The sequence below is a fragment of the Hibiscus syriacus genome, unplaced genomic scaffold (assembly GCF_006381635.1).
Source record: "Hibiscus syriacus cultivar Baekdansim isolate YM2019G1 unplaced genomic scaffold, ASM638163v2 tig00110239_pilon, whole genome shotgun sequence".
Lineage (NCBI taxonomy): Eukaryota > Viridiplantae > Streptophyta > Magnoliopsida > Malvales > Malvaceae > Hibiscus > Hibiscus syriacus.
The window spans coordinates 1,485,920-1,506,296 of NW_024062641.1; the positions used below are offsets into that span (position 1 = coordinate 1,485,920).

The 20,377-nt window shown below is 34.3% G+C and overlaps 1 pseudogene; it reads right to left on the bottom strand.

Moving 5' to 3' along the window:
• The window catches only part of LOC120114656, a 40,935-nt pseudogene extending 21,414 nt beyond the window's left edge, over positions 1-19,521 (bottom strand).
• Positions 19,522-20,377: the final 856 nt, after the last annotated feature.

The following is a 20,377-nucleotide window of genomic DNA, read 5'->3' on the forward strand; positions in this document are numbered from 1 at the left end:
AGCACATTTGAAAGGTCGATACCTTGGAGTAAACTTATTAGCAGTAGCCATGGATGCTAACAATGGGATATTGCCAATAGCTTACGGGGTTGGCAAATCTGAAACCTCTGATTCATGGACATGGTTTATGGGGCATCTTAGGGATTGCATAGGTCCTATTAGCAATCTGACAATCATATCCGATAGGGCAAACTCAATTGACAACGCTGTTAGAAGGTGTTTCCCAGATGCTTTTCATGGACTTTGTGGTGTTCATTTGTATAGAAATCTAAAATCAAGGTATGCTGGTATAAAAAAGCACAAATGGACATACTGGAAGGCTGTAAAAGCTTATCGGGAAGTGGATTTCAATAAGCATATAAATTGTTTAAGACGTGTTTTGCCTCAGTGTGCTCAAACACTAGAAGATGTCGGGTTTGAAAGATGGTCAAGAGTACATCAACTTGGAGCAAGATATGGTTTCATGACGTCTAATAGTGCAGAATCAATCAACGCTCTAAGTCGTCATTCCCGGAAATTACCCATTACTATGTTAATGGAGTTTTTTCGAGCCTCTATTCAACAGTGGTACTACAAGAAAAGAAACCATGCAGGTATTATTTCTTTGAATTCGTAACTTATCATATTTATATATTTTACTAAGTATTGTTTATTTAAATTTACAGGAACATTGGAACATCGTGTTACACCATGGACTGAAAAAAGATAACGAAACGTGTTGTGAAGTCAACGTCATGGAGAGTTGAACCATGTTCAAACACTTTGTTTCAAGTACTGGATAATAACTTAAATGGGCTAGTCGATCTAAATGCAAAGACGTGTAGTTGTATGAAATGGCAAACATCTGGTTATCCGTGTGGCCATGTTATAAAAGTTGCTCTTCATTTAAACCAAGATGATTCAAGCGCATACGCTATGGATTGCTACACTACAGAAGTTTATCGACAGACTTATGCCGAGATTGTCTACCCTATTCCACATCCTTCTGAGTGGGACATACCAGATGACTTACAAACAGTTTTGCCACCAGCCATGGACAGAAGGCTACCTGGCCGACCAAAAAGTCACGATCGTATACCGTCTAAGGGTGAAGAGAAGAAGAGATCGACATGTAGTCGGTGCAAGGAAAGTGGTCATACAAGGTTGACATGTGGATCACCAGTGCCATCAAAATCATCTTTTCCTCTACCAAAATATGGATCCTCATCAAAATCCAAAGCTCATATGGTATCAAGCAAAAGGCAATCATCTTTAAAATCCCAATCACAATTGGCTTCACCTTTTGGGACTGTTAACTTAGGTGATTTTTAAATGCAAACGTTGTATTGTGTGGATTTTATGTGTGAACTTTTAACATTTTCAGTTGAATTAATGACTCAGGCCAACCATTTTGACTTAACCAACTCTTGTTATTCAGTTGTTATCACTTATTAGGCATGCATTTGACTATCGCAACACGGAAATTACAATCGCAACGAGAGAATCGCAATGCGAAATGAAAATCCCAACATGAAAATCGCAATGCGGAAATGAAAATCGCAATGCGAAATGAAAATCGCAACGAGAGAATCGCAATGCGGAAATGAAAATCGCAATGCGAAATGAAAATCGCAACGAGAGAATCGCAATGCGAAATGAAAATCGCAATGCGAAATGAAAATCGCAACGAGAGAATCGCAATGCGAAATTAAAATCGCATTGCGATTCTCTCGTTGCGATTTTCATTTCCGCATTGCGATTTTCATTTCGCATTGCGATTCTCTCGTTGCGATTTTCATTTCGCATTGCGATTTTCATTTCGCATTGCGATAGTCATTTTTGCCTTCAACATAATGCAGATTGAAATCAACAAAATCAACCATTACATTTCAATCAATTAAACAAGCACAAATAAGAATTATGTTCGCATCAATTACACAAATCAACTTTTACAAATCATCTTTTACAAATCAATTAAACAATCAAAAAATAAGCAATAATTCTTATTTCCGATCATCTACTATTGAATCAACTTTTACAAATCAATTAAACAATCAAAAAACAATCAATTAAACTATTGAATCAACTTTTGCAGCCATACATCATTTTCACGCAGTTCACTTCTGAGATTAACCTGCAGAAACCAAACATTTGCTCAAACAACACTTTCTACACATCTAAAACCTACAAACAGCAAATTATTGAATTCTAGGTACTTAACCAAACATTTTCAAACCAAAAGTCTATAAACTTACCAATTGTTTATGGACATTTTTATAACGCGGATGCAGGTAGGCAGCGTCTCGTATATATCGATTTAGCCATATAATGCCGAAACCACAAGCCTACTGCAGCTCTATCTCTATCGGTGGGAGGTAGATACTTGGTGCTTCCCGTCGTCAAACGCTCCAACGCCAAGCATACGAGAGGACCACAATCTCCTCTGGCTCCGCTCGTTTGTTGTGGCGCGGTCTCGTCTCTAATAACTGTAATATTGAGCTTCTTTGGCTTCTTGTTTCCAGAACGAGTCCAATAATTGATCGCATCCAAGAATTTAGCCAAATGAGAGCTCCATCCCTTAATAATATCTCTTAAATCAGCCAATGATATGTAATTTATCATGCTGTCATACACTATTGTCTTAAGGGATGGGAGCTGAAGCTCGACGAGAATCCAATGTTTACGTTCCAAAACAGGGATAAACACCTGCAATCATAAGTAATAATTCATTCATTTGCGCACTTATTTCATAAAACCTTTAAACTCAATCTAAAATAAATACTAACCTTATCGACCTCCCACCATGCAGGATAAAGTTTAGCTTGTCCATTGCCCAAATCAAATGATTCATCTTGTGCATTCTTCAAGTGAACGGCGTGAAAAGACGTCGGCATAATTGTATATCGTATATTTTTATTTTTCTTAAGTTTTCTTATTATTAGAAGACGTGTCACCCACGCATCGATATGCTGTTTTACAAAAAAAGGCATATATTAGTGACTTACATAAATTTAAAAAAAAAATTAATCAAATTGAAATATAAGAAAAATATAAGACTTACCCCCCCATCGAAATAGCCATTGTCTTCGACCCCTAATAATACGCCCCACCAAGACCGATCAAGCAACAAATAGATATCATCGGTGAGCTTGCATATGTCAGTGAAACACCCCTGGCTCCGCTCATGTAGATAAAAATCAACTGCGGTCTTAGCCCAAAGGGTGTTATCCAGAATTGTGTTCGGTAGTTGTTCCCTCTCCTCTTCAGATACCGGTATGGTACTGGCCGGTAACTCATACGAGAGCCAACTTGAATCCATCATGTCCGGCACGTCAGAGGGTTTCTCAAGAAGCCTACATATGACGCCATGTGAATCGGGCTCTTGAATGGTGGGAGGGACCTCTTCAATGATGACAGTGGCCTCTTGAACGGTGGGAGGGGACTCTCGAGGAATGATAGGGGGGCCTCTTCAACGATAGGAGTGGACTCTTGAGGGATGACAGGCGAGTCGGGCTTCTTCTTGCGGTGTCTTCGCACTATTGGGGTGTATGGAGACTTAATAGCACGTGCACGCTGTCTGATGTGTGAACTCCGTCGTGCAAGCATAACCCGACGTAAAGCATCCACTCTATCGGGCCGCTAAATAATTAAATAGAAAAATCAGTAAATAAACAGACATGATATTTAAACAGTGAAAACAAAGACAAATATGTTTCAAACTTGCATTGTATTCACCCAAGTCATTATTCTATCATAGTTCACAAAATGCATCAGATAACAAAGAAAAATATGTTTCAAACTAATACCCTGAAGTTAGTATTTGTCTTTGTTTTGTCTATTGGTTGAAATAATGCAATCCATTCAAGTTTCAATTTGCAGAAGAAGAAATAGTTTACTTTCGCAACACGAAACTTAAAATCGCAACGCGAAATGAGAATCGCAACGAGAAACCAAAATCGCAACGCGAAACCAAAATCGCAACGCGAAATGAAAATCGCAACGACAGAATCGCAATGCGAAATGAAAAGCGCAACGAGAGAATCGCAACGCGAAATGAAAATCGCAATGCGATTTTGGTTTCGCGTTGCGATTTTGTCGTTGCGATTTTGGTTTCGCGTTGCGATTTTTTTGTTGCGATTTTCATTTCGTGTTGCGATTCTCTCGTTGCGATTTTAAGTTTCGTGTTGCGAAAGTAAACTATTTCTTCTTCTGCAAATTGAAACTTGAATGGATTGCATTACTTCAACCAAAAGACAAAACAAAGACAAATACTATTTCACAGTGTTAAAGAATACACAGTTTAGCAGAATTGGCAGCAACCGAACAAATTTACTTTCAACCAAAAGACAAAACAAAGACAAATACTATTCACAGTGTTAAAGAATACACAGTTTAGCAGAATTGGCAGCAACCGAACAAATTTACTTTCAACCAAAAGACAAAACAAAGACAAATACTATTTCACAGTGTTAAAGAATACACAGTTTAGCAGAATTGGCAGCAACCGAACAAATTTACTTTCAACCAAAAGACAAAACAAAGACAAATACTATTTCACAGTGTTAAAGAATACACAGTTTAGCAGAATTGGCAGCAACCGAACAAATTTACTTTCAACCAAAAGACAAACAAAGACAAATACTATTTCACAGTGTTAAAGAATACACAGTTTAGCAGAATTGGCAGCAACCGAATAAATTTACTAAGCAATCTAAGTGAAATGGCTAATCTAAGTGAAATTACGAGTAAATTTATCATTAAGTTAAATATGGAAAATCTTAAACTTACCTCATTGCGTAGAGTATGAACCTCATTCTGCAACGATACTATCATCTCACGTAGAGCGGCAACCTCACCACGTAAAGTTGACACCTCCACACGCCATGCACCATCGTTATCGCGTAGAGTACCGATCTCCTCACGCAAGGCATTGACCTCATCACGTAACTCATCCCGTGGAGGTGGAGAACAAGGAGATAAATGTCGTGGCCTCTTTACCGGTCGCCTATCATGAGGTGATGGTGGAGAAGAGGCTCGATGATGTGACGGGATAGGTGATGGCTCTCGTTCTAGAGGTGTATAGTCAGGTCGATCGGGTGATGGCTCTGGGTGAGGTGATGGCTCTCGAATTGGAGGAAGTGGATGCTGCTCATCATCCGTGCCATCAAAAAAACTCTGACTAGCTTGCCACCAATCAGTGGCAAGCTCTTCCTCCGTGGGTGTCAGTCTTTGTAATGGAATGTTGGCCTCCTAACAATATAAAACTCAAACAAAGTTAAACGTCTACTATTAATAACTTGTTTATATATTATATGAAAGTATTTGTGTTAACTTACATTATTTATTGTCGCATATGGTATTAAGTCTTCCCAATCCAACAGATTTTTCCTCTTCCAGGAAATAGCCCTGGGAATATCATTTGACGTTTTTATTGCATATGTACGCATGCTGGGGAAAGCCTCGAATATCCAAATCTACAAACAATATAATAACAAAATTAGTAATTGTTAAATAATTAATTATAATTTTAGAAACATTATATAGAAATTCTTACCTTAAAGGCCCAAACAAAGCCTGACAAAGTGTATTTCGACCCATCACCACGCAAACTTTTGCGGTCATCAAAGGCAGTAGACAACTTAGTCCAGGTAGCTTTCCATATATACGAACCCCACGGAAACAGATTCCATGCATTCAGGTCCTCTACCAATATTATTAGCTCCCGAGGAATAGGTTGTCTGGCCTCTCTGCCTAAAAAGCCGGCATACACAAGTAGTAGAAGGCATACTCGGACAACATCGACGTCATCCATCCGAGTGAAACCAGCTTTCTTATTAAACAATTTCTTCAGGTCGTCGACGTGTAGGTTCGGCTTCTCCATTGACTCATCCGGAAAAACCCAGGATAACCATGATGGGCGGGCGATATGACGAGTGTACCGGCCTACATCATCGTGTCCGAATCGTAGACCAGTGATTAAGCAGAACTCCTTCCGCCCAAAACAAGTATACGCTGGTGGAAAATGAAACCATATCTCTTCCTCACCACGTTGTATACTGTCGGGTAGATTTGATGTCATGGTCTGAAGCCACAAATGGGTCAAATTAGCATCTCCACCCGGATGCTGTACTCTCAGCCATGGCCCGAAGCAGGTTTCCTCAAACAATTGTCTTTGTGCAGGTGAAAGCTTCGAAGCAATTGTAGTGGCTAGGCTAACTTTATTCCTTAATGTCAATGAAGCCGAAAAAAATTTCTACAAAAACAATAAACATACCAAGTTAGATATACCAAAAACTACACTGTGAAGATATACCAAAAACAATAAACATAAAAAGTAGTAGTTTATTCTTGAAACTAAAATTTGCAACACTGTTTTGTCTTTTGGTTGAAATGAAAATCGCAACGAGAGAATTACTGTCGCAACGAGAGAAATGAAAATCGCAACGAGAGAATCGCAACGCGAAATGAAAATCGCAACGAGAGAATCGCAACGCGAAATGAAAATCGCAATGCGATTTTGGTTTCGCGTTGCGATTCTCTCGTTGCGATTTTCATTTCGCGTTGCGATTCTCTCGTTGCGATTTTCATTTCTCTCGTTGCAGATAGTCATTTTCACGTTGCGATTTTCATTTATCTCGTTGCGACTCTTCTGCAAATTGAAACTTGAATGGATTGCATTACTTCAACCAAAAGGCAGAACAAAGACAAAGACAAATACTAACTTGAAAATCGCAACGAGAGAATAGCAACGCGAAATGAAAATTGCAACGAGAGAATCGTAACGCGAAATGAAATCTAAGTGAAATGGTTAATCTATTATTGAAATGACCAGTAAACTTATCATCAGTTTCAATATGAAAAACCTACAATAATGCAAAAATTTCAAAATAAAAAAATTAAAAAAACTAACCCTCGGAGGTTGATTTTCCATTTCTGAATATTGTGAGGGATTTCTGACCGTGAATGGTTGTGAGGGATTTCGCCGGAGATGGGGACGGAAATCTTCGGAGATGGGGACGGATTTCGCCGTAGAGAGTGAGAGATGGAGATGGGACTGAGTTGTGATTTTAGGTTTTAGGTTATGAGTTGCGATTACGGGATTTTGTCTTAATATTCGTTTTTGTAATTTGAAAATAAAATACGCGTAGCGATTATAATGACGCTTTAAAAACCGCGTTGCGATTTACGGATACGCGTTGCGATTTTACGTATTGTCGTTGCGATTTACGGATACGTGTTGCGATATACGGATACGCATTGCGATTTACGGATACGCGTTGCGATTTACGGATACACGTTGCGATTTACGGATACGCGTTGCGATTTATGTGTTCGCGTTGCGATTTTCATATTCGCGTTGCGATTCTGTAAAATCGCAATGCGAATTTGTACTATCGCATTGCGATTTTCAAGAATCGCGTTGCGATTTTGGAAACTGATTTGCGATTCTGGGGATCGCGTTGCGATTTTGTTGGTCATTTTGGCAAATCCAAAAAAAGTTGGTTAAAATCGTATATTATAAGGCATTTTTGGTCACTGAGGCGATTTTATCTAATATATTACTAATATTTAATTTATTGATATATTATTAAAAAATAAAAAGTTAAATTTTCAAAAAAATAAATTTATTAAAAATATATTTTAATAGTTTGAATTGATTATAAGATATTAGTTTTTCATTATTTTTTTTACCATTTACAATACATACACATTCTGTAGACGACGCTACTCGAACTAGTGATTTTAAAGGAGAATAATACTCCTTTTAACCACTGAAATCAAGTTCATTAAATTAAACTTTTATATTTTTCTTGACTTTTTTATTTTTATTTTTTTAAAATTTTAGAGTGATTTTAGTAGTTAAAAGAGAATTTTATTTTTTTAATAATTTAAATTCGAACAACATAATTTATATGCATATAAATTTAAAGGTAAGCCTTTAAAAAAATGATAAATGCAAAAGCAATACAACGGTAGTCCTCGATGTTCCTGGTTTTCATCTCAGGTGTCCTCTACATGTCACAAAGAATTATCGCCAGAATTAAGCAATCAGTGAGAGAGTTCATCTGCTTATCTTTTAACTTTTAAGACACCGTTGAAGCAGGACGACCAACCACTTGTTTTACATTATTCAGGTCTTAACCTTTAATCAGTTCTGAGAAAAATTATACTCAGCCAGCAGAAGTAAGGCAGCACTGTAAAAGAATTTTCATGGAAAAATAACGAGCAAACCACTGAATTTCCAATAAAGCAACTTAATAAGCGGCATATTCAAAAATATTTTTTAAAGACGATATACATATGCTAATTGTAATACTCTAATTTTATCCTAAAGTTAAAATGGGAACAAATTATAAGGACCAAACTTACAATTGTACCTTTTTTTTAATTTTTAGGATGTAAAAGCCAAAAAGCAAGCAGTGTAACAGGACCTCTTTTCTTGTAAACCAAAAAAAAAAAAACAATAAAACAGGGATTTCTCCCTCTCTCGTTAAAGTTTTCTTTCTTTCATAACTGTTTTTTCCCCTTTCTTAGCATTTAAAACAAAAATGTGTTTAGGATTATAGCTGGGGTTGAGGTTCTGAATCGCCGGTTGGGGGGTCTTTGAGAGGCACGGTGGTCGTTCGGCCATGCATGGGGTTGAGTCCTTTTTTAAGGGTTTGAGTTTAAGACTTTTTAACAGGGAGGTTTTGTTTGGTTCAACCTTAGGATGAGTTGGAAGGTTGTTGGCCACCATTAGTGGTGGCCGGTGAGGACGAAACGTCGAGCACCGGTGTTCTTCCTAGGCTTGGCCTTTTCGGCCAAAAGAGGGAAGTGAGACGAAAGGAGAGGGGGAGATAGGGCCGATTATTGGCTCATTTTCAAGGGTCTTTTCAAATTCCATTTTGTTCGATCATTGTGGTTCGGTCGTCGGTGCGGCTGTGGGGGTTTGAAGGGAGGCCGACCGTGAGAAGATGAAGAAAGGAGGTTGATTTTTGTTGTTGCTATTCACGTGTTCTGGAAATGCAAATGGGGTTTTAGTTTTTTTATTTTTGAGTGAATCATGTATTAGGTCCTCCATTTCTAGTGTACTTCATGCTATTGTCACCAAAGTAAAAGGGTTAATCATGTAATAAGTTCCCCATTTTCAACATGTTTCACGTTTTGGTCATTATCGAGGGAAAACAACCTTTAGACCCTCTATATTTTAGCCTTTGTTGCACTTTGGTCAGTCAATTCTTATTTATTTCGAAATTGCATGTAGATTTTACTAACTTTTAATTTGGTCACTATTATGCTATGTTATTTATTTCAAGTTATCTACTAACCTTTATTTTATTGCATTTTAAACCATTGTTATTTATTTATTTATTGTTTCTAATATTCGATTCGACCTTGTGGTGATCCGATCCAGGGTATGATCCACATTATTATGGTTCGGACTCTGCTAACCACTAATATTATTTTATTTTATTTTATATATATTTGTTTGAATTATTCAATTTGACCTTGTGGTGATCTAATCCGGGTATGATCCACATTATCATGGTTCAGACCCTACTAACCACTAACAACTAACTTTTCTAACTTACTAACATTCTAACTTTTATTTTATTGTTTATACTAACATACTGACCTTTTTATTTTTATTGTTCTTACTAACTTACTAACATTTTATTTTATTGCACAAACTAACCCACTAATTTTCTAAGATTCGAATATTCAACGACCTTGCGTTGACCCACCCTGGGGACGATCCGCATTATTTATGGTTCGGGTTAAACGGTTAAAATCAACACCTAACTTTTAAATTTATGCAATTTATTTCTTTTTTATTTTAATTTTTTTGTTTATTTTTCCCTAACTTTAAATCTAATTTTTTATTTTTATGCTCTTTAATTTTCCTGCATTTTATTTCAACCCCTTTTAATTTCCAGCATTTAATTTTTTGTATTTTCATTTTAAGCATATTAACTTACACTTCATTTTATTTTGGTCACTGATATTGCTTATGGTATATTTATTCCTAATGTCTATACTTTTTACTATTTACATTTCAACCTTATTTATTTATCCTTTATTTTGGCTGGTATTTTAATCTTGGTTGTTGGTTTATAGAGTTTGCATGTTGGTCCTTTGTTTACGCTAATAGGCTACCGATGTTTGACTCGTATTTTAGATTAGAAATCGAACTTGGTCATCTTTATTATTGTTACCCTTTTATGCACATATCTTTATATCTATATTATTATTTAAAATTTATTTTTTATATAAATCATCATTTTTATATATAGAAAATATAAATTTTGTTGTGAGGGAGATCTATGAAGACATCTCCCAACTATAAGGGGAAATGTCTTTCGAAGTTTTTTCGCACAAAAAGTTATTTTTTGTATTCGATAATCTTTTTTTTATCTTTTTATTTTATTTTATTTTATCTCGTTTTATTTTTATTTTCATCTTTGATATAAATAAAATATAAGGCAATGTCTTTTTGCGAGGGGAATATATGGAAAAGTCTCCTAACTACAAAGGAAGTGCATTCCCGAGGATTGTTCGCACAAAAAACATTATTTTATCTGAGCATTTCTAAAATTTTATAATACTATACTCTTTTAAATTATATCATCCATAAAATTAAAGAAATAACATTTTGAAAGGGGCATCCATGAAAGAGTATCCTAACTACGAAGGAAGTGCATTTCAAGGATTGTTCGTACAAAATGATGCGATTTCTCTTATAAAAATAATTATAATTTTTGGGTAAATAAACAATTTTATTCCATAAAAATATATTTGTGCTCTTTAATTTTTGTGCCCATTGCATTTATTATTTGTCATCATATTCTAATTTGGAAAAGCAACATTGTTTTAGTTTGAAAAAATTGACATCTTTTTAAATAAGTTCGAATAAATAGAAGGATCGTAATTTAAATATATTTTCAAGTTTGCAATTCCCAACATTTAAACATTCTATAATCATTTAGGTACCAAACTTGGGCGTTGTGGGGGTGCTCACCCTTCCCCACACGTAATCAACTCCCAAACTCTTAAAAATGGATTTTTATTAAACTGCAAACCATTTTTTCATCTTTTAATGATTTTTTTTGAACTCATTAAAATGATGTTTTAGGTTTTTAACCTACCTAACTTAAAGGTTGGTGGCGACTCCAAAATCAAATTGTTTCAAAATTATATTTCATCACTTTCCCCGAATTAATTTTTTAAAGTCTAACGAATCCCCGAGGGAGACGTTATGACAGCTTGACGTCTCCGCTGGGGACTTAGAGAGTCACGTCATAAACGATTATACGTTGTTTTTATTCTTGGGAATTACAAACTTAAATTGTATTTAATTTATGATCTTTTTGTTTATTTTTTAGTTTCAACATATCATGCATTATTCTATTTTTAACTAATTGATTTTTGATTTTACTGGTCTTCAGATTTGAACAAATTTTTGGAACTTGTGAAAGTGTTGTCTTTTGTCATGGTTTTAAAAGTTCATGAGTTTCTCCTCACTCACAACACGTGCATTTACATACCATAAGCTCACTTACGAGCTTTGTCCCTTTTAAGTTGAGGTAAAAGCTTAACCTACGTGAGATAATTTGTTTCTCCGCATGGGTTTTAGCAAGTAACATTATGTCTATGTGAGATAAATTCTTTCTCTGCATGGACACAAGGGAATGTATCCTCTCAAATTGAACTCGATCCGTATGAGCCTGTAATGGGCCAAGATTAAGGGTTTGACAACCTAAGGAGGTACTAACATGGATAATTCGAGTACTTTTTTTCTTAGAACCCAATACCGCATATAGTGAGCCTTAGTAACCCACCCTAATAAAATTCATGCTGAAACTCTATCTATTATTAGGTAACCGAATAAGTGTACAAAAAGGAGAAACGACACTAAGCCTCTTTTATTTACTCGTATTATTTTACTTTTTGAATAAAGCTTGTGAACTAGAAAAACAAGTGGTTAGGTTTTATTTTCGAACAAAGCATGGGGCCAGAAAGCATGTTTTGGGTAGGATTTAACCTAATAAGGGTAGAAAAAACATGTGGGAAGGTGTTGCAATTACCTTTCAATAATATTTGCTTGATATTTGAATTCTTTTATACTGACACATTTTCTATGTTTGATTGTTTATTGTTTGGCATTGCATTACCATCATAAATAAAAGAAATGTATTGATTAACCAAGTAATCATCAGAGTAGAAGAGCGATCATTAAGATGGAGAAGAGTTTTCATAACAAGGAAGAACATAATCCGGTTATCCGAGTTTGGTATGAAGAAACACAAAAAGTAAAAGGAGACAGTTTGCCTAGGGATTATGTATCACAGATGTCCACAGATGTTAATGTCAATTTCAAGCAGAATGATCTACAAGAGCTGATAGAGATTTGGGAGAGTTGGAGAGTAGCTACCAAGGAGAAGTTTCACAAGAAATATGGCGACATAACCTACCTCCTTTATGTAAAGATAGAGGAACTTTTGCTTAAAGCTCTGGTCTGATTCTGGAATCTTGCTTACAGCTGCTTCACATTTAATAGACAATATTTAACGCCAACAATAGAAGAGTATACAACTCTATTCAACTTCGAGAGCCTCCAGTTGGATAAAATTCATTCCAGAACTCTGAAAGTCCAATCCTTCAAAACCAAACTTTTGAAGATTACTGGTAGAGGTGAAAATTGGATAGTAGAACACATCCAACAAAAGGGATAAAGCGAGTGTTTTCCGTGCATTATGTCAAGAAGGTGATAGTCGAGCACATAGATGAAGATAAGAGATTAGACACCTTTGCTCTGGATATATATGGTCTGGTGATATTCCCAAAGACTTTGTTCCACGTGGAGGTTGCTGTTACAGTTTTATTTGACAGATTTGAGAGAAGTATAAATCCTGCACCGGTTATCCTGGCAGTGTAACACCCCCAACCCGGATACGAATCCAAGGTGTCACATTAACTTTACTAAACGATTTTATTTACAAATTAGCAAAAATTCAAATTCACATTTCAAGAAAAATGAACAATTTACATTAAAAACAACTGACTTTACAAAACATATTAGAGCATATTCAACTCAAATCTCTTAGTACATGCCAACTACTTTTAATATACCCAAAATACATATGATTTAAAACTCTTTCCTTATCTGATCTTCGGAAAGGAGAGGCTGACCTGTCTTGCTCCTCTTTGCTCCTTAATCTTCTCGAAACCTACGTGTGAACATCCACACGCTAAGTCTATGACTTAGTGAGGCATAACCACACATAATGGAAACTTAATTATCTATTGATGCATGAACCCTTAATACAATGATATCACACAACATCATATATAACAATTCATATATCCTTTCATGTAACAATTACATACATGCCCCCATATTATCGTCTACACTATTAACATTATGATATATTATTATCATTAATATTTCTTATCATCTAATCTTGTACGTAACACTTATACACCTTATATCATACCTTTCATACACCAAAACATAGAGCATTCACATATAATTTATTTATGTTATATCTTTTTAGTAGCCCATGTATACTTCTGAGAACTAAAGATATGTGAGAACATTGAGGTTGTGCACATATGTTGTCACCACAACTCATATAAATTCCCTCTAGTGGCACATAAAATTTGTCCCGAATGACCACTCCTTAAGGATCACATATATAGTCCAAAGGACCAAATATGTGTCCTGAAGAACCGCATATATGTTCCAAAGGATTGCATATATATCCCGAAGGACCACATAAAACCCTCGACTCTTGGCATGCCAACTATACCCCTAGCTCTCATAACACATAACATGGGTACTACTTTTTATATCATTTCACATATTTACATAGGCATGTAGTTCACTTACACATAGGACATTTCCATATAATTCACCTATCATATATCATATGACTTATATCTTGTTCTTATGTCTTCTCATAGACATATATTCACAAAGCTCATCACATATACGTAGCTTATATCACATTTTCATGTATCACATATATTTTGTCATATGACTTATATTATATTCTTATATTATCACATAATCATGTATTTACATAAATCATATAGAACATACAAGAACATATCAACACATATACTCATGCATACATAAAAATCATGTCAATCATATGCTTGTATTTATGACTTGATGAACTATAATAATGGAAAATAGACTTATCGCAAGTCCAATTTCCATATGATCCTATATCAAAAATAAGATGCACTCACCTGGCCTCACTAGTCAATACCAATATCTTATCTCTTTCTTGATGACTATTACTTGGTCAATTTGTCTGGACTTTGCTCTCGATCGATATCTACACACTTATACAATCCAATAAATATCGGGATTTGAATTACTTGAAAAGATTCTTATTAATATAAACTAAACAAAGCATTGATTCCTTAATTCTAAATTAGGTAGTATCGGTACTACAAGTACATTACCGATACCTCTATACTTGTAGCATCAATACCATCTCACTGTATCAATACCCATTTTGTATTTTGAAATATCATTGCAAGAAATGGTACCGATACCTCTCCATTGGTAACGATACCCATGGTACCGATACTACCACTTCAGTATCGATACCCTATGAATAATTATCCTATTTTTTCCTTATGGTATTGATATTGTTCATGCAGTATCGATACACATGCATAATTATCACATATCTAACCTTGTAGTATCAATACTTACTCAACAGGTACTGATACTACTAGCCCAGAATATGCTTCACTAACCTGAAAATTATCCAATACCAACCTAAACCTTTCATTTTTTAATCCCTTTCATGCCATAAAACTCAACTACACTTACTTAAATCAATTTATATACATATCTTGAAACCAAGATATCTCAACACAAATCTTGAAACCAAGAATCTCACTACATTTTCAACATGTTCTAATTTCATTTCTAACACCTTAAACTTCTTATTCTAATTAATGAAAAGTCAAATTTAATCTCAAAACTCATTTACTAACTTCTTTCCATAATTTCACTTAACAACCCCTTATATTAAATCTTCAATTACTTTCTCATCTTTTAATTTTACACTACTATAACCTTTCCTTAACACTCCAAGAATCAAACCAACTTAAAAATGAAAGAATCAATCAATTTGAAACCAACTCACCTTATCACTGAAGGCAGGGGAGGAAGAAGATAACCAAGTCTCCAGACTTTTCTTTTTCTTTATCACATTTCCACGTGATAATATCCTTTATAATGGGAAGATAAAAATCCTTCATTTGAAAAAGACCAATTTACCTTTACTTCAATCAATATTTACTAAATAATCCATTAAAATATTCTCAATTAAGTCCTTGAACTTTTAAATTTTTTCAAAATTAAACATAAAGTTTTCAAAGCTTCTATTTTAGTCACTGGCTCTGATTTTGGGATGTTACAAATCTCCCATCTTTTTAAGAAAATTCGTCCTCGATTTTTCACTGCATACATCGATAAGAACATATATTCTAATGTTCTCATGCTACTTCATTTACTTAATCTTTCTTGTTACCGCTAGTAGACTTACCTTTTTCCGTACTCAATTCTTCATATACATCCAACCTTTATAAATCCATATAATGTCACTCATTGTATAGACAGTAACTCCAATACTTACTACTCAATATCATGAATCAATTGATTTATTTCATCATTCTCTAATTGCTTTCAACATAAACCAAACCTTTACTCATTCCCTAATCCTTGTCTGTATTATGATACAAATAATATTTTCATATAATCTTACATACTCGTGCAAAGAATAATCACCCCTTTATAATAAAAGGTGCTAACTTACTCCATTTCCTTATACAAATCCCAATTAATCTCCAATGAAATTATGATATAACTTATAACGACTCTTTCTTGTTTCACTAAGAATTTAAAATTTTACTACCTCAATATTAAACTTATAATCCACACCTCAATCTAACCCTTGTCATACTAGATCCTTTAAACTCCATCATTTAATTTACTTATATACTTACTCCTTCACTCCTAAAAATCTTCTTACAACATAGATCATATCTTTTCTTCCTGCTTCAATACTATTTTCCTATCACTTATACCCATATCTGATTACCGATCTTTATCACATTGTCATAACTTGGATAGTCAACTTTACTTATATAGAATCTCATTCTTTATCATCTCTTGTACTTGTATTTCCTCAACTTAATTCATCAAATACCAAATCCAAATAATCATTTAATTCATGAAAATACTTATTCTACTACTTTAAAGTTCCCTTCAAACATATAAATCCTTATTTCCTTGAATACATCATATCTATATGAATAGAATACACAACCACATTCAAATCCACCTCATACTTGATTAACTTAATCTTATATCTTTTTTAAATCTTACAACTCTATTACCCTTACCATTACAGTTAATCAGAACAACTTTTCAATCTAGGGCATAAGCCCTAATCCAACCCATAATATACATCCTTTTCAGTTGAAATCAACTCAGTGTAATTTACTCAACTTATCAAACCCACACTCTTATTCATACATAATACTATTACCCTGTTTCAAACTTATAAACACTGGGCTTCATTTGTCTTATAAACTTGTCACCAATGTACTTATTCTCGAACTCTTCTCCAAATTCTAACCACATCATTTGATCTTTTAACGTTCTTATGGTAACATTTGTCCATCATATTCTATCTTGTCCTCATAATAACGAAACTACTCCATATAACTTTTCTGATTCAAAGCATTGGAGAACCTCTAACACTATTCTATCGTATTTTCAACTTTCTGAAAACAACATTTTCTCTCACATGGCACTTCCTGAGGTATCCGCTCTTCATCCAGCCTGGCCAGGGCAGGTGAATTGCTACCACCATCAGGTTTATCATCTTTCTCTTACTTTGAAAGTTTCATTACTATACTTCTAATATAACAACATAATCTTACTCTATTAACAAGACAACTCACTCCTTACTCTATCAGATTAGAAAATTTTCACTTTGTGTTGGAATGTACACATTTTAAAACTCGTTTGACTTCGGTTTAAGCCTAGAATTTGCTAAACCTTAGCTATGATACCATTAAATGTAACATACCCAACCCGTACCTGACCTGAATATGAATTTGAGGTGTCACATTAACTTTACAAAACGTTTTTCTTTACAAATTAACAAAAATTCAAATTCACATTTCAAGAAAAATGAATAATTTACATTAAAAACAATTGACTTTATAAAACATATCAGAATATATTCAACTCAAATCTCTTAGTGCATGCCAACTACTTTTAATATACCCAAAATACATATGATTTAAAACTCTTTCCTGATATGATCTTCGGAAAGGAGAGGCTGACATATCTTGCTCCTCTTTGCTCCTTAATCTTCTCAAAACCTACGTGTGAAACATTCACACGCTAAGTCTATGACTTAGTGAGGCATAACCACATATAATGGAAACTTAATTATCTATTGATGCATGAACACTTTATACAATGATATCGCATAACATCATATATAGCAATTCATATATCCTTTCATGTAACAATTACATACATGCCCCCATATCATCGTCTAAACTATTAACATTATCATATATTATTATCATTAATCTTTCTTATCATCTAATCTTGTACGTAACACTTATACACCTTATATCATATCTTTCATACATCAAAACAGATAACATTCACATAAAATTTATTTATGTTATATCTTTTTAGTAGCCCGTGTATACTTCTGAGAACTAAAGATATATGAGTACATTAAGGTTGTGTACATATGTTGTCACCACAGCTAATATAATTCCCTCTAGGGGCACATAGGAATTATCCCAAAGGACCACGTAGAAATGTCCCGAATGACCACATATATGTCCCGATGGACCACATAGATGTCCCGAAGGACCACTCCTTAAGGATCACATATATATTCCAAAGGACTAAAAATGTTTCCCGAAGAACCACATATATGTTCCAAATGATTACATATATATCCCAAAGGACCATGTAGAACCATCGACTCTTGGCATGCCAACTATACCCCTAGCTCTCATAACACATAACATGGACATTACTTTTTATGTCCTTTCACATATTTACATAGGCACATAGTTCACTTACACATAGAACATTTCCATATAATTCACCTATCACATATCATATGACTTATATCTTGTTCTTATGTCTTCTCATAGACATATATTCACATAGCTCATCACATATATCTCTTATCTCTTTCTCTTATCACATATCATATGACTTATATTCACATAGCTTATATCACATTTTCATGTATCACATATATCTTGTCACATGACTTATACTATATTCGCATATTATCACATAATCATGTATTTACATAAATCATATAGCACATAAAAGAACATATCAACAAATATACTCATGCATACATAAAAATAATGTCAATCATATGCTTGTATTCATGACTTCATGCATTATAATCATGGAAAATAGATTTATCGCAAGTCCAATTTCCATATGATCCTATATCAAAATAAGATGCACTCACCTGGCCTCATTAGTCAATACCGATTTCTTATCTCTTAACTCTTTCTCGATGACAATTACATGGCCAAATTATCCGAACTTTACTCTCGATCTATATCTACACACATATACAATCCAATAAATACCGTGATTTAAATTACATGAAAAGATTCTTATTAATATAAACTAAACAAAGCACTAATTCCTTAATTCCAATTTAGGTAGTATCAGGACTACAGGTACAATACCGATACCTCTATACTTGTAGTATCGATACCATCCCATGGCATCGATACCTATTTTGTATTCTGAAATTTCATTGCAAGAAATGGTACCGATACCTCCCCATTGGTATTGATACCCATGGTACCGATACTACCACTTCAGTATCGATACCCCATGAATATTTATCCTATTTTTGCTTTATGGTATAAATACTGTTCATGCAGTATCAATACCCATGCATAATTATCACATATCTAACCTTGTAGTATCAGTACTTATTCAACAGGTATCGATACTACTATCCCAGAATATGCTTCACTAACCCAAAAATTATATAATACCAACCTAAACCTTTCTTTTTTAATCCCTTTCATGCCATAAAACTAAACTACTCTCACTTAAATAAATTTATATCCATATAACACATCATTATCTTCAATATCTCAACACAAATCTTGAAATCAAGAATCTCACTACATTTTCAACATGTTCTAATTTCATTTCTAACACCTTAAACTTCTTATTCTAATTAATGACAAGTCAAATTTAATCTCAAAACTCATTTACTAACTTCTTTCCACAATTTCACTTAACAACCCCTTATATTAAATCTTCAATTACTTTCTCATCTTTTAATTTTACACTACTATAACCTTTCCTTAAGCTTTCTTAAAACTCCAAGAATCAAACCCAACTTAAAAATGAAAGAATCAATCAAGTTGAAACCAACTCACCTTATCACTGAAGGCAGGGGAGGAAGAAGATATTGAAGTCTCCAGACTTTTCTTTTTCTTTATCCCCATTTCCACGTGTTAATATCCTTTATAAAGGGAAGATAAAAATCCCTCTTTTGAAAAGACAAATTACCCTTACTTCAATCAATATTTACTAAATAATCCATAAAAATAATCCCAATTAAGTCCCTAAACTTTTAATTTTTTTTTTTAAAAATTAAACACAAAGTTTTCAAATCTTCCATTTTAGTCACTAGCTCTGATTTTGAGATATTACAGGCAGAGTCCTTTCGATCCTTAAATAATTGTCATAGATTAGATGAAGGTCAATTCATAGGCTGCACTCAACTAATCAGCGTTTGGATTCGTAGTCATTTCTTGAAAGAAGAGAAAGTGTCTTATCACCAATTCTCCGCCATGTACTCGTCATTGAAAGAATTTATTAACAAGGGCTGGCTAGAGAGATTATCAAGGAAAAGATGGATGTCAGCCTTTAGTAATTTACAGGATCGAGACATCGCTTGGTGTGTTCCTGGGCTATGATATACCTATATTTTATTCAGATTTGGAGATCTAGACTACGTGACGTTGCTGGGATTATATGGAGAAGTCAGTTATTCCCCGTTAATGGTCTTCAGACAGTATAGAGCACACCAATTTGTTCCAGTTACGAGAAGCTTGAATAAATCTGGAATCACATACCATGGAGACCATTACAAGAAGAGAGCACATGATTTATCTCTTTCCTGGAAAAGAATCTTTCAAACAAGAGCTAGCCAACATGGCTGAGGTTATTCTACTTCGCACTAGTTTATCCTCTGAGTATGGAGAGAAAGTTGTTGGGATCATGGAGCTAAATAAAACGGCTAAACCACATTTGTATATCGATCTCTCTTATAATAAAACGGCTAAACCATGCATCCAT